Source organism: Saimiri boliviensis, chromosome 1 (genome assembly GCF_048565385.1).
Source record: "Saimiri boliviensis isolate mSaiBol1 chromosome 1, mSaiBol1.pri, whole genome shotgun sequence".
Lineage (NCBI taxonomy): Eukaryota > Metazoa > Chordata > Mammalia > Primates > Cebidae > Saimiri > Saimiri boliviensis.
Window position 1 is genome coordinate 185,273,866 of NC_133449.1, and position 17,651 is coordinate 185,291,516.

The window sequence follows — 17,651 nt, forward strand, 5'->3', positions numbered from 1 at the left end:
GTGCCCGGCCAGAGTTCTTGTCTTCTACAGATGCATACTAAAATACAGTTGTCTCTTGGTGTCCATGGAGAATTCATTCCAAGATGCCTACAGATACCAAAATCACACCGCTGCACTCCAGCCTGGACAACAGAGCAAGACTTCATCTCAAACAAACAAATAAACAAAACCCACAGGTTTACCTGTTTCTTCAGGTCTTCATTTCCTTATGAAGGCTCCTATGTCACATAAAACATGTATTAAATAAATCTGTGCTTTTCTTTAATCTGTCTTTTGTTAACACAGGCCTCACCATGAACCTGGCAATGGGTGAGGAAAAGACATTTTGACATTTTTTCTCTGTCACAGTACATTGGTGTTTTTTTGCTGTGGTGGTTGTTGTTTTGAGACGGAGTCTTGTTCTTGTCACCCAGGCTGGAGTGCAGTAGAGCAATCTCGGCTCATTCAACCTCTGTCTCCTAGGCTCAAGCGATTCTCCTGTCTCAGCCTCCTGAGTAGCTGGGGTTACAGGTGCACTGGCACCACACCTAGCTAATTTTTGTATTTTTGGTAAAGACGGGGTTTCACCATGTTGGCCAGGCTAGTCTCGAACTCCTAACCTCAAGTGATCTGCCTACCTTGGCCTCCCAAAGTACTGGGATTACAGGTGTGAGCCACTGTGCCTGACCCCAATACCTTGTTCAAAAAGGAACTTTAGAGATGTTATTTCTCTTCCGCTCTTTCTCAAAAGCTACAAGGTACACAAACTGTATCAAAATAGGGCTGCTTTCTAGATGTCATGTTTTAAACTGTGCTATACACATGCCCAAGTTTTTAAAAGCCCATTCAATGTTTTAAATAAAAGCAATTTAAGGAATGCGTAGATAGTGCACTACTAAATATAGCAACATAATTACTTTCATGTAAATTATCTCTTCTATAAAGTATTAGAACAATAAGAACCAAAAAAATGTTTATACTGACAAAATTTGAATAAGAAGAGGTGGATTTAATTCAGAATGTCCATAACTTCTCCATCCATAGACAAAGAATAGGGAGCCCCTTTAATTTCCTTTGCATTTGGGGAGTTGTCCACAGTGCATTCAGATCACGTGTCCCTGCATGATCAGGTGAGAGAAGGAGAGAATTACTAAAGATGAAGGGAGGCAGCACAGGGCAAGATGCAAAATAGCTCTTCCTTTTCTCACCTCATCTGGCTGGGTCTGAATTTCAACCATCTCACTTTTCTTCTGTCCTCATAGCAATGGTGGGTCTATTTTCAAAAACTGGGTTAGAGACATTGCAAATTGAGTTCTACAGATTCTTTTTCTTCAGTGCCATTCAAAGAAGAAATGTGATGTCAGTTTGCTGATTGGCTATTTTGTTCTGTCTATTTGTATGCACTTCTCAGTTAATAAATTGAGGGCAGTTTAACCATCCTGGGCCAGGTTCAGTGGCTCATGCCTGTCATCCCAGCTCTTTAGGAGGCGGAGGTGGGTGCATCATTTGAGGCCGAGAGTTGGAGACCACCAGACCACCTTGGCCAACATGGCAAAAACAGATCTCTACTAAAAATATGAAAAATTAGCCGGCTGTGGTGGGGCACACCTGCAATCCCAGCTGCTTGGAAGGCTGAGGCAGGAGAATCAGTGGAACCCAGGAGGTGAAGGTTGCAGTGAGCCAAGATCGTGCCACTGCACTCCAGCCTGGGCAACAGAGCTCAATTCTGTCTCAAAAAAAATTAATCATCATTCAGCAAGCATCAGCTATTATCCAGGTACACGGAAATAATAAACACAGAGATCTTGTTCTTGAAACAATTTTTTTTTGGGGGGGAATAGAAAGTTAGATAGCTGTGATTTTAAAAAAAAAGTTTACTTATCAGAATAATAGGGCATTAAAGTTCAGGAGAAGAAGTGACTTCCAATATTGTGTTGACTTTTAGGTAAATGTAGGATTGACCCAGAGCCCTCAGTAGACTGCAATGTAATATTCCCTAGCATAAGTCAACATCTGGAAGTCAACGCTGGGCACTGGACCCTGGAAGCAGAACAGGAGAGTTGTCAGGAATGCATGGGTCTCTAGCACACAAACTAGACCGCTGGTCAGGTTGTTTTCCTTTACCGCAGGCTTCCAAAAGTCTCTAGAAAAGAAAAACTCTGTCCTTTTAGGGAAAAATGTGGAAACAACAGCCAGGTCAGCATTTCATTTCATTAATATAGATAGTACAGAGACCAAGTACAAACACCCTTGTTTTAAACTCAAGTTCATACTTTCTTTAAATTTCCTTAGTTTTTAACTCTGTCCCAATATCCCACTGATGTAGGATATTTCCTTGATCCCTTTGTGGGACTCATGACAGGGGTACCCTGTTGACTCAGTCTGCCATGCTCTAGCCCCACCAGAGAGGACACGTAGGTAATTGAGTTCGGGAACTAGCCGGCTGCTTTGGCAACAGCAGATGCAAACTCTGTGCAGGCCTGCAGTGGCGTCCAGGTGGGGGTGCCTATGACCCTAAGTCCCTAGAGGGTGTATTACATGCTCTCCTAGCTCTGCCCTCCACAAACAGCAGGGTGTTATCAGTTCAGTGAGCCTTCTTCCTCCTTGCGTGGGGCAGCTGTCCTTCACCAGCAAGGGCAAAGGCCCAGTGTGACAATCTTTTTGGGTATCTGGACTTGGTGGTTTCTGAATTCTTATCTGGTGCCCAAGAAGAATGAGGTTATATGGATGAATTGAAGGATGGTGAATGCAGAGAATTTTACTGAGTGATGAAAGTAGCTCTCAGTGGAGAGGGGAGCTGGAAAGCAGATGGGAAGAGCAGGTTGCTCCCTGCTGAAGTCAAGTGATCGATCTGCTTCTCTCCTCAGAAGTCAAATTGCCTCTGTCCAACATCCAGCCATTGTCTTTGAAGTCAAGTCATCTCTCCTCAATGTCCAGCTGCTTTTCTTCTCCACCAGCTGAGTCAGGGATCTTTACAGGCACAGGATGTGGGTCAGGGTGGCCCACAGGTAGTTTTGGAAAAGGCAACATTTGATTGGTAAAAAGACATTATTCAGCTGGGCATGGTGGCTCACTCCTGTAATCCCAGCACATTGGGAGGCTGAGGCCAGGAGTTTGATCCAGCTTGGCCAACATGATGATAACTCTGTCCCTACTAAAAATACAAAAAAAATTAGCTGGGCATGGTGGTGCGCACTTGTAGTCCGAGTTACTTGGGAGGCTGAGGCAAGAGAATTGCTTGAACGCAGGAGACGGAGGTTACAGTGAGCCAAGATTGTGCCACTGCACTCCAGCCTTGGTGACAAATAAAGACTCCATATCAAAAAAAAAAAAAAAAAAAAAAAAGACCTTTTCAGAAACAACCAATCAGGAGAGGGTAGGCGGCAAACAGGGACAGAAGTTCTCACTTTGGGCTGTGGGTTTCAGGCTTTTTGGCTTGAAGGTGGGGCAAATCTTCCCCTGTTCAACTAGAGTTTCTCTGCCTCCTGCCTCTATCACCATAAAACACTCTCATACAACGAAAAGAATACAGGAATATAGAAAGAAGAAAAACTATTTTGTGTTGACTTATCTAGGAAAATGTCAAAGGCAACTTGGAAGTATGCTGCAGTCAACAGGCTGGCCTGACCGGGGAAGCCTTAGTAGATAGCCTTTCATCTATTGCCAGCTGCCATTTTGGGTCAGGTTCTTCCCTGGGGTGAAGAAGACATCCAGAGTGAGCAGCAATATCCCAAACATGAAGTCACTCTGCTCGAGGTCACCCAGAAACACAGTAACTCTGAGTTGACTGCAAATACACTCTTGCTTCCCTAGGCCAGGCCATGATGGTTAAACATTGCTTGGTAGTAAAATCTCTCAGGCTGCCTGGCATCCTGGGCCTTGACTCACACAGAGAGCAAAAGGAACTATGAAATATTGACAGTCTTGTTAAGAGAATGGTGTTTTTTAGTGGAACATCAGTCACTGCTAAATAATTGTTATAAAGGAAATGTAGCTCCTACAGTGGGAAAATTCTTTCAGGACTAGTCCAAAAGTGAGAGTATATTAGCAATAATCTAAGCATGAGAACGCAGTTATGAAAGAATCTCTTCCATCCCCAATCCCACCCTCCCACATTCTAAATGTTTTCTTTCCCAAAAAACGTCAAAACGGTGGTTCCCAACCATTTTGGCAACAGAGACCAGCTTTTCAAAAGACAATTTTTCGACGGACAGGAAGGTAAGGATGGAGGGGGTGGGTTGGGGTTATGAGCCATTAGATACCCATAAGGAGCATGCAACCTAGATCCCTCACGTGCACAGTTCACAATAGGATTCAGGGTCCTATGAGAATCTAATGCTGTGGCTGATCTGACAGGAGGCTGAGCTCAGGTGGTAATGCTCTCCTCCCCTCAACTCCTGCTATGAGGCCCAGTACCCATCTGTGGCTTGGGGGTTGGCGACCCCTGCATTAGAACATATTCTAAATTAAGACAAACACACAAATAAAAGCAGCATCCTACCACCACATGGACAGGCATTTTTCAACCACAAACCCACATCCCATTGAGCCCAAAATGCAAAGGGTGGGGTGTGCAGAGGAGATGGACTGGATAAGAGCAGGAAGGGCAGATAATACCTAAACTTCTGATAGGAATGATGGTACTTTCATTGAGGTAGGAACTCTGGACGAAGACTAGGTTTGGATAAGAAAGACTGTAATGGGGAAGAATCAGGAGAGAGAGAGGAAAAACACCTGAAAATAGAGAAATGGAGACAAATGATAAAACTAAACCTGAGAGAAAACAACAAGGAACTGATGAGTGGCATATAGGCTGAACGGTTTTTCTGTTTTGTTTTGTTTTGTTTTGTTTCTGTTTTTAAAAAAAGAAACGGGGTTTCACCATGTTGGCCAAGCTGGTCTCGAACTCCTGGCCTCAAGTGATCCACCAGCCTCAGCCTCCCACAGTGCTGGGATTATAGGCGTGAGCCACCGCATCTGGCCTAGGTTGAATGATTAATCTTAAGGAAAGAAGAACACTGATTCCTATACATTAGGAAACTCCTTACCCTAAGCTAGAAAACTCCTTTCTTTCAACTAAGGGCCTAGCATTTGTTGGTGGCATTGCATGTAGCTAGCCCTGTGCTTCAGCACTTTCTTGTACAGTTGACCCTTGAACAGCATGAGTTTGAACTTTGCAAGTCCACTTATATGTGGATTTTTTTCCTACTTCTACCATCCCTGAGACAGCAAGACCAACCCCACCTCTTCATTCTCCTCCTCAGCCTACTCAGTGTGAAGATGGCAAGGATAAAGAGCTTTACGATGATTCATTTCCACTTAATGAATAGTAAATCTATTTCATCTTCCTTATGATTTTCTTAATATTTGCTTTCCTCTAACTTACATCGGTATATAATACATACAACATACAAAATGTGTTAATCACCTGCTCATGTTATAGGTAAGGATTCCAGTCAACGGCTATTAATAAATTTTGAGGGGAATCAAAAGTCATATGAGGATTTTTAACTAGGCAGGGGTTGGCATCCCAACCCCCAAGTTGTTCAAGGGTCAAGTGTATGTTAGGAAACTTTTTAAAAAGAGCAGGTTATCATATGATAGCTTTTATTTTCTATGTGTCTACAGAACAAGATCACTGACTGAGATTTTAAAAGTAGAGAGTGAGATGAAGAAGATGGTTACATTTGGGAGTACGCTTTAGGGAAAGAGAAAGGAAAAAGACTAGAGATAAATAAAAAGAATGCCAAATGGTATTCAGTATGGAAAGCTGGATATGCATGGGCCAATGTCTTAATTTTTTTAGATTAACTAAATATCATGTTGACATAATCGAGGGTCTATAGCTATTAGAATCGAAGAAAATTGCTTTCTTTTTTCTTAAAATAATTTTATTTTTAAAAAGCTAAACTCGAGGAGAGATCCAAGATGGCTGATCACTAGCAGCTTGGGATTGTAGCTCCCAGTGAAAGAGCAGAGAACGAGAGGACGCCACACCTTCACATGAATTCTTGTTGCTCACGCACCAGGAGATTCCCAGCAGAAGAGCCCCACGGGTTGCCAGCGCGACTCTTGTGACCAGTGAGGCGGTTTTGCCGGCACCTCGGAGTGTCGGTTCTTGGTGCAGAGTCAGAAAAGCACCATCAATCTTAACGCCGCTGATTTAGTCGGCGCAGTGGGTTGCTCAGATTTCGGTGCTGAGAATCAATAAGTTGGACGTCCACTCAGAAACCCAATTACAAAGACGGTAATTATAAAGACCACAGATGGATAAATCTACAACGAAGGGAAGAAAACAGCCAAAAAAGGCTGAGAATACCCAAGATCAGAATGCCTCTCCCTCAGCAGGGGATCCCAGTTCCTCATCAGCAATGGAACAAGACTTGATGGAGAACGAGTGTGTTCCAATTACAGAAGCAGGCTTCAAAATGTGGATAATAAGAAACTTCTGTGAATTAAAAGAACTTGTTCTAACCCAATCCAAAGAAACTAAGAACTTTGAAAAAAGGTTTGACGAAATGTTAACAAGAATACACAATTTAGAGAGGAATATAAGTGAATTAATAGAGCTGAAAAACACAATACAAGAACTACGTGAAGTATGCACAAGTTTTAACAGCCAAATTGATCAAGCAGAAGAAAGGATATCAGAGGTCGAAGACCAACTTAATGAAATAAAACAAGAAGACAAGATGAGAGAAAAAAGGATAAAAAGGAACGAGCAAGGTCTCCAAGAAATATGGGACTATGTGAAAAGACCTAATCTATGCTTGATAGGTGTACCTGAATGTGACGAAGAGAATGAATACAAGCTGGACAATACACTTCAGGATATTATTCAGGAAAATTTTCCCAACCTAGCAAGGCAGGACAATATTCAACTCCAGGTAATACAGAGAACACCACAAAGATATTCCTCAAGAAGAGAAACCCCAAGGCACATAATCGTCAGATTCACCAGGGTTGAAATGAAGGAGAAAATACTAAGGGCAGCCAGAGAGACAGGTCAGGTTACCCACAAAGGGAAGCCTATCAGACTTACAGCAGATCTCTCAGCAGAAACCCTACAAGCCAGAAGAGAGTGGGGGCCAATATTCAACATCCTTAAAGAAAAGAACTTTCAACCAAGAATTTCACATCCAGCCAAACTAAGCTTCATAAGCGAAGGAAAAAAAATTTTTTTTTGTGAACAAGCAAGCACTCAGAGATTTCATCACCACCAGGCCTGCTTTACAAGAGCTTCTGAAAGAACCACTACACATAGAAAGAAACAAACAGTATCAGCCTTTCTAAAAAATACCAAAAAGTAAAGAGCATCAGTATAATGAAGAATTTACATCAACTAATGGGCCTAAAACCCATCGGTATGCTGCATCCAGACCCATCTCACATGCAAGGATACACAAAGACTCAAAACAAAGGGATGGAGAAAGATTTACCAACCAAACAGAGAGCAAAAATAAATAAATAAAAAGCAGAAGTTACAAATTTTGCCTCTGATAAAATAGTCTTTAAAGCAACAAAGATCAAAAGAAGCGAAGAAGGACATTATATAATGATAAAAGGATCAATGCAACAACAAGAAGAGCTAAAGAACCTAAATATATATGCACCCAATACAGGAATACCCAGATATACAAGACTTATAAAGAGACTTAGACTCCCACATAATAATAGTGGGAGACTTCAACATTAATATTAGATCAATGAGATAGAAAATTAACAACAATATCCAGGACTTGAACTCAGATCTGGAACAAGCAAACTTAATTAATATTTATAGAACTCTCCGCTTTAAATACACAAAATATACACTCTTATCAGTACATCATATCAACTTACAAGTTTAAATGAAATATTGGTTGGCTCCTTGTTTGTTATTTTCTTCCCTCATTTTTTTTCATGTCTCCATTATTAAGCACAGTTATAGGCATACCCATATTTAGACTGCATTCTAGCCCGGGCAATAAAGCAATACCCCCATTCTCTCTCCCGCTTCCTCTTTCTTTCTTCCTCTTCTTTATTCTTTTATTATTATTATTATTATTATTCTTTCTTTCTTCCTTTCTTTAAAAATAAAATAAAATAAAATAAGCTAAACTCAAATAACTGAGAAAACAGAAGTAGCTGGCACAATTTCTGAGTGACTGCTTGAAAGTATGCAGGATTCTTAAATAGGTACCTTTCTCAGGTCAGTGAGTTCAAGACTAGTCTGTGTTAGATTGGTTCAGATACCCTGAAGTTTTCCCAAGGGTTTGATTCTACAGATTAGCAATACCAGGAGATACAATTATTATACAACTCCATGAGCTCTGATAACTAAAGTGCTTTTGTGAATCTCTGACAGGTAAGGTGCAAGTGAATAAAAGCAATGTAGTCAGATTTCCTGAAAATGTTACACATTCCTGCAAAATTAGTTACAATAAGCACTCTTGTAATATCCAATTAAGCAAACAGGCTTATTCAATGTAACAAACATTTACTAGGCACACCTGGGTGGGAAGCACAAGGCTAGACAAACCCGGAGGTATGATGAGGAGGAAGGAGAGGAAAAGGAAGAGGAAAAGACAGGAGCTAACCTTCACGGAGGTCTTACTATGTGTCAAGTACTGTTCTAAGGTCTCCACGTGTGTCCATCTCCATAGATGCTTACAACAACCTTATTAAATAGGTCCAATCCTAAGTAAACAGAAATGGAAATTGAGGTGTGCTGGTCACTCTCTCTGCCCTTCTGAGGCTCAGGGCAGTGAAAGCCACACTTGGAGGAAGAGTAATCTGTCTCTCCTTGTTTATCCCACACTCACTGTAAAAGCGATAGTGGTGAAAGGGAGCTCAGAAGTCATGAGAGAAATAAGTGAACTCTTACATAAAGTCTAGATGTTGAGAAAATGGACCAATTCTTATTATTGTATCATATTAGGTCATATTGGATCAGATCAGATTATCTTTTTTTCTGTCTTTTTGTTGTTGTTGTTGTTTTGAGGAGTCTTGCTCTGTAACCCAGGTTGGAGTACAGTGGTGCAATCTGGGCTCATTGTAACCTCTGCCTCCCGGGTTCTTGCAATTCTCCTGCCTCAGCCTCCTGAGTAGCTAGGACTACAGGTTCACACTGCCATGCCCGGCTAATTTTTTGTATTTTAGTAGAGACGGGGTTTCACTGTGTTGCCCAGGCTGTTCTCGAACTCTTGAGCTCAGGTAATCCGCCTGCCTCGGCCTCCCAAAGTGCTGGGATTACAGGCATGAGCCACCGCACCTGGCCGTTTTATTTTTTTACTTCTTTTTGAGACAATGTCTCGCTCTATCACTTAGGTTGGAGTGCAGTGATGTGAACACGGCTCATTGCAGCCTCAACCTTCCAGGCTCAAGCAGTCCTCCTGCCTCAGTCTTCTGAGTAGCTCAGACCACAGGTGTGCACCACCACAGATGGATATGTTTTTGTTTTTTATTTTTTGTAGAGATGAGGTCTTGCCATGTTGCCCAAGCTGGTCTCAAACTCCTGGGCTCAAGAAGTCCTCCTGCCTTGGCCTCCCAAAGTGCCAGGATTAGCGGTATGAACTACTGCACCTGGCTGCAATTACCTTGATTGTCATAAAGATAAATTTAGAAGTGTCATAAGCAGCCTTGGAAAAAATTTTCTTGCTAACTATATTGGTTAATGGGTAACTGCTACACATAATGTAATCATTGTTTCAAGCTTAAAATGTTTGACGGTAGTGTGAGTGCTTCTGATGAGGACATGGGAGGAAATGTGTAAAAAGCATGTGATCGCTCTCGAGTCACTCTGGCGCTGCTCTTGTGCTGCATGTGTGTTGGACAGCCAGCCCACCTTGCTTTCTAATACCTGAGCCTTTTCTTTTCAAGATGCCTGAGGAAGTTCGCCATGGACAGGAGGAGGTGGAGACTTTTGCCTTTCAGGCAGAAATTGCCCAACTCATGTCTCTCATCATCAATACCTTCTATTCCAACAAGGAGATTTTCCTTTGGGAGTTGATCTCTAATGCTTCTGATGCCTTGGACAAGATTTGCTGTGAGAGCCTGACAGACCCTTCCAAGTTGGACAGTGGTAAAGAGCTGAAAATTGACATCATCCCCAACCCTCAGGGATGTACCTGGACTTTGGTAGACACGGCATTGACATGACCAAAGCAGATCTCATAAATAATTTGGGAACCATTGCCAAGGCTGGTACTAAAGCATTCATGGAGGCTTTTCAGGCTGGTGCAGACATCTCCATGATTAGGCAATTTGGTATTGGCTTTTATTCTGCCTACCTAGTGGCAGAGAAAGTGGTTGTGATCACAAAGCACAACAATGATGAACAGTATGCCTGGGAGTCTTCTGCTGGAGGTTCCTTCACTGTGCATGCTGACCATGGTGAGCCCATTGGCAGGGGTACCAAAGTGACCCTCCACCTTAAAGAAGATCAGACAGGGTACTTAGAAGAAAGGCGGGTCAAAGAAGTAGTGAAGAAACACTCTCAGTTCATAGGCTATCCTATCACCCTTTATTTGGAGAAGGAACGAGAGAGGGAAATTAGTGATGGTGAGGCAGAGGAAGAGAAAGGTGAGAAAGAAAGAGAAGGTAAAGATGATGAAGAAAGGCCCAAGGCTGAAGATGTGGGTTCAGATGAGGAGGATGTAGCGGTAAGGATAAGAAGAAGAAAACTAAGAAGATCAAAGAGAAATACATTGATCAGGAAGAACTAAACAAGACCAAGCCTATTTGGACTAGAAACCCTGATGACATCACTCAAGAGGAGTATGGAGAATTCTACAAAAGCCTCACCAATGACTGGGAAGACCACTTGGCAGTCAAGCACTTTTCTGTAGGTCCGTTGGAATCAGGGCATTGCTATTCATTCCTCGTCGGGCTCCCTTTGACCTGTTTGAGAACAAGAAGAAAAAGAACAACATCAAACTCTATGTCCGTTGTGTATTCATCATGGACAGCCGTGATGAGTTGATAGCAGAGTATCTCAACTTTATCCGTGGTGTGGTTGAATCTGAGGATTTGCCTCTGAACATCTCCTGAGAAATGCTCCAGCAGAGCAAAATCTTGAAAGTCATTCGCAAAAACATTGTTAAGAAGTGCCTTGAGCTCTTCTCTGAGCTGGCGGAAGACAAGAAGAATTACAAGAAATTCTATGCGGCATTCTCTAAAAATCTCAAGCTTGGAATTCACGAGTATTCCACTAACCGACGCCGCCTGTCTGAGCTGCTGCGCTATCACACCTCCCAGTCTGGAGATGAGATGACATCTCTGTCAGAGTATGTTTCTTGTATGAAGGAGACACAGAAGTCCATCTATTACATCACTGGTGAGAGAAAAGAGCAGGTGGCCAACTCAGCTTTTGTGGAGCGAGTGCGGAAGAGGGGGGCTTCAAGGTGGTATATATGACCGAGCCCACTGACGAATACTGTGTGCAGCAGCTCAAGCAGTTTGATGGGAAGAGCCTGGTCTCAGTTACCAAGGAGGGTCTGGAGCTACCGGAGGATGAGGAGGAGAAGAAGAAAATGGAAGAGAGCCAGGCAAAGTTTGAGAACCTCTGCAAGCTGATGAAGGAAATCGTAGATAAGAAGGCACCTTGAGAAGGTGACAATCTCCAATAGGCTTGTGTCTTCACCCTGCTGCATTGTGACCAGCACCTACGGCTGGACAGCCAATATGGAGTGGATCGTGAAAGCCCAGGCACTTCGGGACAACTCCACCATGGGCTACATGATGGCCAAAAAGCACCTGAGGATCAACCCTGATCACCCATTGTGGAGACGCTGCGGCAGAAGGCTGAGGCAGACGAGAATGACGAGGCAGTCAAGGACCTTGTGGTGCTGCTGTTTGAAACCCCCCTGCTCTCTTCTGGCTTTTCCCTTGAGGGTCCCCAGACCCACTCCAACTGCATCTACCGCATGATCAAGTTAGGTCTAGGTATCGATTAAGGTGAAGTGGCAGCAGAGGAACCCAGTGCTGCAGCTCCTGATGAGATCCCTCCTCTTGAGGGTGATGAGGATGCGTCTCACATGGAAGAAGTAGATTAGGAGTTCATAGTTGGAAAACTGCCCTTGTATAGTGTCCCCATGGCTCCCCCTGCAGCCTTGAGTACCCCTGTCCCACCTGGCTCCCCCTGCTGATGTCTGCTGTCTTTTTTCTCTCCTGTCCTTCTGTTGAAGGCAGGAAACAAGGTGTCAAGCCCCACTTCTTTCTCTACTCTCACAGCAGGATTGGATGTTGTGTATTGTGTTTTTTTATTTTGTTTGTTCATTTTGTTCTGAAATTAAAGTATGCAAAATAAAGAATATGCCGTTTTTATTTAAAAAAAAAAGCATGTGATCATCCACATTTTATCTCAGTCTCTTCAAAACAAGGAAAAGAAACTTATGTCTACTAAAAAACATTGTGTATGAATGTACTATAAGAGTTCTAGGAGCGTCTGTATTATCAATCAAGATATTTAGGAATTTGTCCATATTGAAACCATTCCTTTATTAAAATGTCTGGCTATCATTCCATATCATTGCTGACTTTGGATTTTTTTCTTTCTTTCTTTTCTTTTTTTGTGAGACAGAATCTTGCTCTTTTGCCAGGCTGGAGTGCATTGGCACGATCTTGGCTCACTGCAACCTCTGTCTCCCGGATTCAAGCGATTCCCCTGCCTCAGCCTCCTGAGTAGCTGAGACTACAGGCGCATGCCACCAGACCCAGCTAATCTTTTTGTATTTTAGTAGAGACAGGGTTTCACCATGGCCAGGATGGTCTTGATCTCCTGACCTCATAATCCGCCCACCTCACCCTCCCAAAGTGCTAGGGTTACAGTTGTGAGCCACCATGCCTGGCCAACCTTGGATTTTTTTTTTTTTTTTTTTTTTTTTTTTTGAGATGGAGTTTCGCTCTTGTTACCCAGGCTGGAGTGCAATGGCACGATCTCAGCTCACCGCAGCCTCCACCTCCTGGGTTCAGGCAATTCTCCTGCCTCAGCCTCCTGAGTAGCTGGGATTACAGGCACGCGCCACCACGCCCAGCTAATGTTTTGTATTTTTAGTAGAGACGGGGTTTCACCATGTTGACCAGGATGGTCTCGATCTCTTGACCTCATGATCCACCCGCCTCATCCTCCCAAAGTGCTGGGATTACAGGCTTCAGCCACTGCACCCGGCTCAACCTTGGATTTTGTAAATGCCATCAAAAGCATGTCAGCTACCACTTGCAGCCTCAAGAATGTATAGTTGTCCCTCAGTAACCATTTGGGATTGATTCCAGAACTCTCTGAGATACCAAAATTTGCAGACGCTCAGTCCTTTACATAAAATAACCTGGTATTTGCATATAACTTACACATTCTGTCATATACTTTAAGTTCCCTAGATTGCTTATAATACTTAATTCAATGCCTACACATCACCACATTCACGTGAATTCAGCACAACGCTCAGTGGGTGGCAAATTCAAGTTTCACTTTTGGCAATTTTGTGGGACTTTTTTTTCCCCAATATTTTCAACCTGAGGTTGGTTAAATTCATGGATATGGAACCCAGGAATGTGGAAAACCAACTGTATACACAGATCTTACACCATTTTTAGAGAAAAGCTTATAAACAGTACTTGTGGTTAGTTTATTAATATTATTTAAGTAATAACACAACCAGAGTTGATTTGCTGCCACTACCTTGGAAATATTTAAGCATTATTAAAACTTAGCTGCACATTCTAGTTTTATCTCTAAAATTAATGCTTTTAGGCACAATTTATGCCTGTCAACAAGTAATGATCATAGATGTGAGTGGGCTCATAATCCAGAGGTACTAGGTTACAATGTGTTACCATGGAAACTGTGTTTTATTGCATTCTCTCTTCTTGATTTAAGGCATTTGACAATCATAGCAACTGTTTGCCAGTCTTCTCACATCATAAAAAATTCAAAAACACAAACAACCAATAGAAAAAAAAAAAGAAAAAAAGAAGGAATATCCTCTACCGTTCTTGGACCCCACCAGAAACATAAAAAGGAAATGACAGCCTTATATTTAACACGAACCTTTTGTGAATAGTTTATCTCTTAGAAAGTCTAAACGTATTGGAAAATTCAATCAGTGGTTAGTCATCGAATGGGCCTGTCTGCCTATGGTTCATTTTGTTTATTGCATCATATATCTTTTATGATCACTGGGACTTTAGCCTGAAACAGCATTTTCTTTAACAAGGACCGTGTTTCCTTTAACATTGTTTATTGCATCTGAAACATTACTCTTTGAAATCATGGTACATTTTCCATCGAGCAAAGGTCTGCAACCGAATCTTGCATGAATGTGTTTATTCAGGAGCTAGAGCAGAGCAGGGGGGAGGAAAAAAACCACCTCATCCAGTTCATGTAACATTAATCACTTTGCCAGTGTTCAGCTGAGGTCATTGCCACATTCCTAGCAGTATTAAGGCAAGTCAAGATTAATCACGTACATTAAACCTTGGAAGGGGAGCACGTGAAAGGGATCTCAAATTAGACAGGTCTTAAAATACAGAGAAGGGACTGTAACGAAATGGGTTTACCTTGCTGCAGTTTGTCTTGGATATAACTTGCTTGCTGCTACCACATGTAGTCATATAACTGCTATGAATCTGTAGGTCTATTTCCTATTTCTGGAAGTTTATAAGTCAAATTTGAGGTCTTTCTGAGAATTCAAAATGAAGACTCATTCACCAAGCATTTTTCAGTACATACTAAACACCTGCTAGGAGTTGTCCACGCTAAGACAAACGAGACAGAGCCCTCCACCCTCTCCGCCTCCTCCCGTAAGTGCCACTCACTCAGGAACACTAATACCACTAATACTAGCCCTGCGCACTGGGAACCTGATTTGGTGGGAGTGCAGGAGGGAGAAGGACTGATTGTGATGGGAAATCAGAAATTACTGAAGTTAACTTTAGACAGGGTGAAAGATGAGAAAAGCGATTTAGACACAGAAAACAACACAAAGGCTTAGTGAGTGTTCACAGACTAATGAGTAATCTGTTGGGGCTGGGGCAGAAAGCAAGATTGTGTGTGAGAGCTGGAAGGAGCGATAGAAGATGAGATTGTATGGGCCGGGCGAGGTGGCTCAAGCCTGTAATCCCAGCACTTTGGGAGGCCGAGGCGGGTGGATCACGAGGTCAAGAGATCGAGACCATCCTGGTCAACATGGTGAAACCCCGTCTCCACTAAAAATACAAAAAATTAGCTGGGCATGGCGGCACGTGCCTGTAATCCCAGCTACTCCGGAGGCTGAGGCAGGAAAATTGCCTGAACCCAGGAGGCGGAGCCGAGATCGCGCCATTGCACTCCAGCCTGGGTAACAAGAGCAAAAACTCCGTCTCAAAAAAAAAAAAAAAAAAAAAAAGAAAAGAAAAGAAAGAAGAAGATGAGATTGTATGGTAAACTGGAGCCAGACTGCAAAAGTCTCTGAACATATACTTTATTCTAAAAGGAGTAAGAAAACTGTGAAGTATTTGAAGCAGAAAAATTAGAATCAGATTGTATTAGAAACTGATTATTTAAGGCACGGACAGGTTAGATGGCAGATTAGTTGGTAAGAAACTAGAATCACTGTCTCTGAAGTGGAAGAGAGTATAAGTCATCCAGAAAAACGGTGATAAGAGCTTAAACCCATAAAGTAGAGAGAAACACTGTGGAGCCGGATGTGACAGAACTAGTAGGTGGAGTTCCTGAAGAGAGCCAGAAGGTGGATGGTGGAGCAAAAGGAATCTAAGACCCAAGGGATTGGGTGGTGTCGAATATGCAGATGATAATGCCGTGGATTAAGGCATGTAAGGTCACGGGAATGGTGATTTCTTTTAGGATGTTATGGCACTCATGAGTGACAATAGGGCTGGATGCATTGATTTGGGGGTCATCAACTTACATTTGATTAAGTCATAGAGGAAGATGAGACTCTAAAAGGCAAAAAAGTAGATGAAGGAGAGAGAGTCTAGGGAATATTTTATGGGAGAAAAACTATTTCCCATTTTTTGTGATAATTTTTACATTAAGAAAAACATTAGAGGCTTGAGGAATTTTTATGGTTTTTTTTTCTGTTTACAAAGTAAATTTGGCACATAGAGTAACAATTTCTTAAAGACAAAATTTGAGAATAAATATTAGATTGAAAATATTTTACATTGGTTGCTTATATATAACACAATCTGTATTTAAGGTGCTAGTGGGCTCATATTTATAGAGTAATGTTTCACATAAGAGGCTAACATTATTTTGAACCATTGCAGCTTTAAATGTTCATAATATGCATATTTAAATGTGTGCTTATATTGTAGGTGACAGATTTACACACTTTCCATGTCAACCATCATACACTTTCATTAAAGATTTATTTTTAAAAATACATTTTATACTCCCATAAAAAGGGGAAATTAAATCATAAAAATACACACAAAGTTAGTGTTTACAGTCTACTACTCATACAAGAGTCAGTGCTGTCTTTCCCCAGTTGAGTGTGGAAACAAGCCCCAGGTTAAGAGCTTAGTCTCTACTCATGGAGATTTGAATTACAACGACTAAATTTTCATTCAAACCTAAATAAAACAAATGTGAAGTACAAAAGTATCACCTTCTAACAGAGCAGAAGACCAGAAGACTGAAATCATATTCATCTATGCTTTGCCTCATCTTTGTTAATATTGAAAATTAATAACTGATAATCATCCAGTAGCAAGAAGCCAAAGGAAAAATAATAATTTTATGTTAAATTCAGATGGAAGGTTTATACTTTTCAGAGTCTTCTGTGAACTCATACAATGATTCATTCATTCATAAGTACTTACCAAGCAACCATAACAAGCCAGATGCTGTGACTGGATAGAAGATGGTGACACAGTCCTTGCACTCAAAGAGTGAATACTCTTTGGGAAAGGATGAGATAAATTCTTAGGCTGCCATTGTGATTGGCTGGACACACTGTGTTTTATACAACTCCAGGGGGAGCTACTTATATAGAGACTACAGGGTAGCCCTGAAGAGACTCTAACCTTGCCGTAAACCAATTGGCATACACATCTCCCTGGTTACCATGACAAGCTCAGAGATGAATGTGCAACCCCACCAGAGCCAATGAGATGTGAAGAGATGTTTGCTGGGACTTTGGGAAAAGGAAGTTCCTTTGCTCTTCCTGAGAGCTCCCAAAAGGAGCTCATGGTTAATGTGGTGTGAGGACGTGAAGTCGAAATTGCTTTGGGTATTCTGCAACCAGAAGTTATGAGCTTGGAGTTGTTGAGGTCTATCATGTGGAACCTGAAGGCAGAAACAAGGCAGGCAGAATGGAGGGATGGAGTACCCAGCCCCTTAACGACATCATGGGAGCAGCTCAAGCCTCCTCCAAAGTCAGAACTATTTCATGTGGACGAACCCTTTTTTGCTTAAGCCAGACTGAATGGAATTTCTGGTCACAATTGTGAGAATGCTGACATAGTCACCAAATTAACACCTTCCCTGTATCTAATTTTTGCACCTATTCAGGTATCTATTGGTCTATGTTCTTCCAGATGTGTATTTCAGCTTAGGGTGAAATAGGTTCAAGTGGAGTCAATGAGAGAATGAATAAGCTCATCTTTGAGAGCTTGACCTACCCACAGGGTAGAACCAACTGCTTTCTAATCCATCAATTCTCATTCAATTTGATAGGAAATCGACATTA

General features: G+C 42.0%; 1 pseudogene; it reads left to right on the top strand.

Annotated features, from left to right (window-relative positions):
• Positions 1-9,840: 9,840 nt before the first annotated feature.
• Positions 9,841-12,014, top strand: LOC101029078 (heat shock protein HSP 90-beta-like; annotated as a pseudogene).
• Positions 12,015-17,651: the final 5,637 nt, after the last annotated feature.